This window comes from Amblyomma mixtum, chromosome 4 (genome assembly GCF_055824585.1).
Source record: "Amblyomma mixtum isolate Tamu chromosome 4, ASM5582458v1, whole genome shotgun sequence".
NCBI lineage: Eukaryota > Metazoa > Arthropoda > Arachnida > Ixodida > Ixodidae > Amblyomma > Amblyomma mixtum.
This window is the reverse complement of record NC_143015.1, coordinates 143,313,199-143,320,694: the sequence shown is the minus strand read 5'-3', so window position 1 is coordinate 143,320,694 and position 7,496 is coordinate 143,313,199. Positions and strand designations below refer to the sequence as shown.

The 7,496-nt window shown below is 48.5% G+C and overlaps 1 pseudogene; it reads right to left on the bottom strand.

The window, feature by feature from the left end:
- Positions 1–2,128: 2,128 nt before the first annotated feature.
- Positions 2,129–3,514, bottom strand: LOC149348550 (uncharacterized; annotated as a pseudogene).
- Positions 3,515–7,496: the final 3,982 nt, after the last annotated feature.

Here is a 7,496-nt window from a genome sequence, read left to right as displayed (position 1 = left end):
CAACTTTCGATGTCGCCGTTGCCGAGGAGCCCACTTTTTTGTGGGCCTCTCTTAAGGTACCTGGCATGCTATGAATTGTTCTGTGCAACCGGTTAGGTTAGCGGCTGATCCAGTCTTCGCCAAAAGAGTCTGGGATCGACTTTGGCACTGTGCTGTAGAGTAGCCCAAGGACTTGGCGAGAGCAATTCTTTTTTACTGATCGCAAAGTTCAGAAGCAAGATGTCTGTTAATTTAGAATGCTGGTTTATCATGCAGGCACGCAGAAATCATATTGTAGACTTCTTAATCGCCTATTTTCTGACTGTACGTGTGTCACATTCTTGTGCATATCTGCAATTATTTTGTTTTTGTTAAGATATCTTTCGTTCTTAAGCAAAGCGTGTTTTCCTTTGTCGTTGAAGAGAGCTCTATAACTTGGCTATTATATGCGGCAAAAGAGCATTATATTTAAACTGATGGGTAAAATTATTTTTACACACACCACCTCGATATGGCCTGTTTTCCCGTGTTAAGTGGTAAATTTAGAACATAGTGTTGATTCACACAGTGACAGAAAAATAGTACTGCCTCAAGAGTTACAGATTTGTTGTCGTGCACAAATGTATATGAAGGCCAGGTAAAAAGAGTTCCAAGCTGTGGGAACATCAAGAATGCAGAGAAAGTTGTACTACGCTAGGAAAAATATTTTGAAAGAGCAAACAATAAATGAGACAGGACAATAAAGAATGCTGACCCCGCAGTGTTTGCGAGAAATGGTTTATTCTGAAAACAGCCAGTGGCATGGATCACAGTGCCTACAAATTAAAGGACACGTGCAGTGGATGTACACCAACACACAATCAGTCAAGTGGTCTAAAATTGAAAAAAAAATGTGCAGCTATCGAACAACACTATTTCATAAAACGAAAACCTGACCAATGTACTAACAAAGACATGACTCGAAACAAACAAATTCACACTCAACTGAGCAAGAGTCAGCTTGAAATCATTCACATCTCCGAAAAATTAAGGACAAAACATACAGTACTGGCTACCTCAACACTGGCACTGCATAACATGTCAAAACGACCGGAGATTGACAATAATGCAAGACAACACAAAACCAGGAATTCCTTTTCAGGACATGAAGATCAGACACCCATACATGCCATTTCCAACCCTCACACACAAAATGAGGCCCATTCCTAGGGGTTTGTGAATGTTCGAACTTTTTCGACAGCACATTGAATAAATTTCTGTTCAGTTAGTCGAACGAATCAAACAGTACATGTTCAAAATTATTTTAAATGAATCCAATTTGCTCTCAAATTTTCCGATACTTTTCGAATAATTGACACAACGCTTGATTAAGCTCCACTGTATTTTTCTGCAATGAATCTTCCAAAAACTGCACACACTGACGACGTGTGCTAGTATTCATATTCTAATTGGAAAAAGTACTATTTGCACCCCCCTACAAATTCTACCTCACCACCTACACTACAAGTTACTGCCCGATACAATTTAATGAAAATGATTTGATGGAAATGGTACAATTTTTGATGGAAATGTTACGATTTCCTCGGTAGACTGATCAACACACACACCCACATGCACACTTATTTCACATTTCCACCCACGCACGCACAAAGGTGGTCACAGCATGCCGATGAGTCCTCTCTCTTTCCTAGGTAGCATGTGTATTACACATCAATTCGAAGTCAGACAAGTTCTTCGATGCCATTTAAATCTTCTTCACTGGAATCAGTGCTCGACTCATCAGAAGAGGAGTTGCACGAGTCAGAAATGCTGAAGACAACCGGTTCAATTTCAGCGTCAACAATCACATCGCGTTGCCATGCTTGAGCTTCAACTTGCTGCACATGAACACAACAGTTTTGACAGTTTTCTTGGCTTACAGACGCCAGTGCTTCTGGCAGGAGCTTTTCCACTTTAGCCAAAGTGAAACATTTGTTGCGACTTGCAATGTATCCCTTCACCTGGCTCCAAACAAGTTCTATGGGATTGAACTCGCAGTGGCATGGTGGTAAACGAAGCACTTCGTGGCCATGGGTAACCGCCACGGTGTCGATGCGGTACACCATGCTGGGTGTCTTTACCCTTTGAGAAAGCTCCAGCAGTTCTGCCCTCACCATGTCCTGTGACCACGGAACACTTTTTGTGTGAGCCAAAACTGAATATCAGCTTTGCGTGTAGACTTGGTAGGTGCTTTTTCAAGTGCCACGCTATGATATGGAGCATTGTCCATGACGACAATGCTATTGGCCGGAATATTTGGCAAAAGCTTGTCGGTGAACCAATTCTCAAAGTAGTTGCCATCCATCTCAGAGTGGTAGTCGGCGTGGTTTCCCTTTTTTGCTCTGAAGAAGTCAGCAGCATCTTCCACGAATCCTGTTGCACTGCTCCCAGCATGTACAAGGATCAAACGGGCCCCCTTGTCCGAAGGCGCAGCCAATCCCGTTGTTAAACCTTTCAAGAAGGCATCCTGGGATGACTTCACAGTCTCGTCCTGCCAAACGTATTCTTTTGCGTGCCCTGCGTTGATCCAGGTTTCATCTAGGTAGACGATGCACCTGTAAATGCAAAACAGCCGAGTGCACGAGTTAATGCTTGTCAGTAAAGAAAAACACTGCAGCATGTAAGCAGGCAACGCACTGCAAGAAACACACTGCTGACCACTGTCTTACAAACAGCCGCTCAAGAACAATCGAGAAAAAAAATTATCTAGGCTATATTGCTCCTTTGTTCGGGCTTATATTTCGCGCCCAGGCGGCATTCGGTAGCCACTTTATATTCACTGCATGTTTGCATGGGATACTTGACTAATTCGGCAACATTTGAAATCTCTTCACTTGTGGCGACTGCGAACAAAAATTCCCAACGTTCGCAGCAGTAGCGCCAGTAACTCGCACCACCGGAGCAACGGGCAGTGTACGGTGGGTGTTTATTCGTTCCTACGGTGACGACGAGATGTCACTATCCATTGAGGTGCTATGACATTTTTGGCAGTTTTGTTGTTTTTGCTTGCCGCACCAATTGGGATTTAGCGATTAAATATGACCCATGCAAACTCGTGCCCCACCCAAACGTAGCGCAAAACTGGCCGTGAAACGTCACCTCTACGTAAAGGTCCGCAACAGCAACGTGGTTAAGACGATTTCTTTTAAATGTGTCATTCAGAAGCAGCACTCACTGTTGCGACTACGAGGATGCAACGCTAACATAAGCTCTATGTGAAGCCAGTCCAAACGTGCTGCGTAAGAAAACAAGCCAGGAACGACTCGTACCTGCCCTGTTCTCGGAATTCTTTGATCGCCCGTAGGTTCCTGTGACGCCAGGCAATGATGTCACTTCAATCGATCAGCGCAAGGTTCCGTTTTCTTTTTTCAAATGTGAATCCGATGTCCTCCATCAACCTTCACAACGTCGTTTTCTTGAAGTTTGGCAGGTCGTCGTCCTCACTGACAGCCTTTAGCACACTGTCCAGTGTTGGGACTTCCCTCTTCGCGTACATACTCTGCACTTTCAGACGGACGGCATGGACTGTGAAGCTGTCATTCTTTAAAGTTCGCGAGCTTGAAATCTTCACGTCGCGAGGTCTTTTCTTCGGAGACGCCAAAGGCCCACACAAGCGCTTTGCCTTGATTTTGGCAACGGTACGGGGAGATACTACGGTGTCCTCGCTCACAGCACTCGGTACTTCCCGAACAGACTTCTCCGGAAAACGGATCCTGCTACGGGCGTACAGATTTGCAATTATTTGCCTTGCGTGCCTTGACAGCTTGCATGTACGAACCTTCGAGAAAATGCGTGCAGAAGAGGTGGCCGGGGCCGCTGAGCAGGACGCCATTTTCTCAAAAGTGACTGGGAGCCGGACGGAAAGAGTAAACACGGCTAGGGTTGCGGAGACAGCGAAAACGTAAAATGGATAAATACGACAAACGCAAAACACAAAATCACAGATCTCGATCGATTCGCTCGAAATAGCAGCGTTTTTTGTCACGCTGATGACAATTATTATCAATGAAGCCTGCCGGCAAAGCATTTGTTATTTTTCGCTGACCAGAAGTAACGCACTATTTTGTGTCAAGGATGCAGGTTGCGCAAAAAGGAGCGCTAGCTTTGACGGCGTTGCACCTGATGTATGAAACGGAGTATAGCTACATTCCGGCGTACTTTGCTCCAGAAAATCACACACCGAAAAAAGCGCTCTTCTGCCTCAAAAAGCCTATTTTTAAAAAATGTCTAAAGCCTTAGGTGAAACACCCTTTGCCTCCCCCCCCCCCCCAAACACACACACGCGCGCGCGCACGCACAGGGTGCTTCACCTGACATTTTACAGAATTCTTAAAAATAGGCACTTGAGTTGGAAGACCACTTTTTCCGGCATAGCATTGCCAGCGGTGTAGCACATCAGAGTACACCTAAGACATGCTAACTAGAAGGCTGGTTAACTAACACTGAATACGTAAGGTTTAACTATTGCTGCTAGGCTCCTTAATTATTGAGAGGCGTGTAGCCCACGTTAGGTAATATCAATATTACTTTTTAGAATTTCGCAAAACGCGGTTAATATGGCCCAACAAATTTTGGCTGGAGAGGCTGCTTTACCTGCAAGCTTCTAGAAAGCGCATGGTGTAGCGAGTGTGTGTGTGTACATATATATATATATATATATATATATATATATATATATATATATATATATATATATATATATATATATATATATATATATATATATATATATATTGAAAGGGGGTTCGCGTACTAGTGACCTCAGCTATACAGTTCGCCAAACAGCTGAGCGGACGGCAGCAAAATCACAGTCAGTCTACACAGCCAGAGAGCTGGAGCCGCGCGCGCCGGCACACTTCGTCGTCAACTTCTTCGTCTGCCATCGAGGCAACCTGAGGCGCATTCATAATAGTTCAGGCGCGTTACTTGTAATTCACTACAATGGCCCCGGGATGGAAGAGGAGCCATCCTGGCGACCTATGGTGCTGGCAAGAGGAGCGGGTCGTAATAAGTCTTGAGGCGACTGACATGGACAAGCTCACGGCCGCGACGACGCAAGTCCGAAGAGGGTGTAAGCGGCTCTACAATATAATTAACAGGGGATGTTGATTCGACGACGCGGTAAGGGCCATGATGTTCTCTGCGAAATTTCGAAGACTGTCCTGGTGTAGTGGAGGGGACCCAAAGCCAAACTAATGAACCTGGAGAGAAAGCGTGCGCGGTTTGATGGGCATCGTGTTCATGCTTTCGGCGACCTTGGGAGTCCGAGGTGAAAGAACGGGCCAGTTGGCGACATTCCTCGGCGTGCTTGGCGAGTTCGGAAAGGGGCGTGCATTCGGAGGCGTCCGGAGTGTACGGCAAAACCGTGTCCATTGTGGAGGACGGCTCACGGCCATACAACAGGTAGAAAGGGGAAAATCCGGTGGTTGACTGGGTGGCGGTATTGTATGCGTACGTCACAAAAGGCAGCACAGAGTCCCAGTTAGACTGATCTGACGAGACGTACATGGTGAGCATATCGCCGAGAGTGCGATTAAAGCGCTCAGTCAGCCCGTTAGTTTGAGGGTGGTAGGCAGTGGTGGTCCGATGAATGATGCGACACTCTCTGAGGAGGGCTTCCACCACGTCCGAAAGAAAGACACGGCCTCGATCACTGAGCAACTCGCGCGGCGCACCATGGCGGAGAACAAAATTGTGCAGCAGGAAGTGGGCAACGTCACGAGCAGTGGCAGCGGGTAGTGCGGCGGTCTCTGCATATCGGGTTAGGTGGTCGACGCCAGCAATTATCCAGCGGTTCCCAGATAACGTGTAGGGCAGCGGGCCGTAGAGGTCGACGCCAACACGATCGAATGGGCGAGCCGGGCACGGCAATGGCTGCAAGGGGCCGCTCGTACGTGGCGCGGGAGACTTGCGTCGCTGACAGGCGATGCAGGAGCGGACGTATTGGCGAATGTACCCGTACATGCCCCGCCAATAATAACGCTGAGATATTCTTTGAAACGTCTTCAACACACCGGCGTGGGCACATTGTGGGTCAGCGTGAAACGAGGCACAGATCTCAGAACGCAAATGGCGAGGTATCGCGAGGAGCCACCGTCGACCATCTTGCGTGTAGTTACGGCGGTAGAGCAGGCCATCACGGAACGCAAAATGTGGTGCCTGGCGGCGTAGAGTGCGCGAAGGCACAGCAGTGTGAGCGTTGGTCACGACGTCGATGATCGACGCAAGCCACGGGTCTTTGCGCTGTTCCGCAAGCATATCAGAGGCGGTAAGAGGCGAGAGGACGGGTTCAGGCACGGATGAGCATGCAGCGGCGGTGGGCAGAGGAGATCGAGATAGAGCGTCGGCGTCCATGTGCCTACGGCCAGAGCGATATACAACGCGGATGTCGAACTCCTGAAGGCGGAGAGCCCACCTGGCGAGGCGGCCGGCCGGGTCTTTAAGAGCCGACAACCAGCAAAGCGCGTGATGGTCCGTGACGACATCAAACTGGCGGCCGTACAGATAGGGTCGAAATTTCATGAGTGCCCAGACGATCGCTAAACATTCCTTCTCCGTAACGGAATAGTTGCATTCAGCCTTGCTGAGCACCCGACTCGCATACGCCACGACGTATTCCTCATAACCATCTTTCCGCTGAGTCAGGACAGCTCCGAGGCCGACGCCACTTGCGTCAGTATGCACCTCAGTAGGGGCTCTCGGATCGTAGTGGCGAAGTATGGGCGGCGAGGTAAGAAGAAGGCGCAGTGTGGTGAACGCGTCTTCGCATTCGGGGGACCAAGCGGACAGGTGGTTGTCTGTTCCAAGCAGTTTCGTGAGTGGCGCAATGATCGACGCAAAATTGCGGACGAAGCGCCGAAAATAGGAGCACAGACCGATAAAGCTCCGAAGCTGCTTCATTGTTGTCGGCTTGGGAAACTCCGCAACAGCGCGAAGTTTGGCCGGGTCGGGGAGAACGCCTTCCTTAGATACAATGTGACCCAAGATGGTTAGCTGCCGGGCGCCGAAGTGGCACTTCTTCAGATTAAGCTGTAGGCCGGCGTCGGTGAGGCAAGTCAGAACCTGCTGCAGGCGCGTGAGGTGAGTGGAAAAATCTACCGAAAAGACAACGATATCGTCCAAGTAACAGAGGCACGTATGCCACTTCAGCTTCCGTAAGACGTTATCCATCATTCTTTCGAATGTAGCTGGCGCGTTGCACAGGCCGAATGGCATAACGGTGAACTCGTAAAGGCCGTCGGGGGTAACGAATGCGGTCTTCTCACGGTCAGCGGCAGCCATCGGGACCTGCCAGTAGCCCGAACGCAAGTCAAGAGAGGAGAAGTATTCGGCGCCTTGGAGACAGTCAAGAGCGTCATCGATGCGGGGAAGCGGATAATTGTCTTTGTGGGAAATTTTGTTCAGTCGCCGGTAATCGACACAAAATCTGATAGAACCGTCTTTCTTCTTGACCAGCACCACCGGAGAAGACCAAGGGC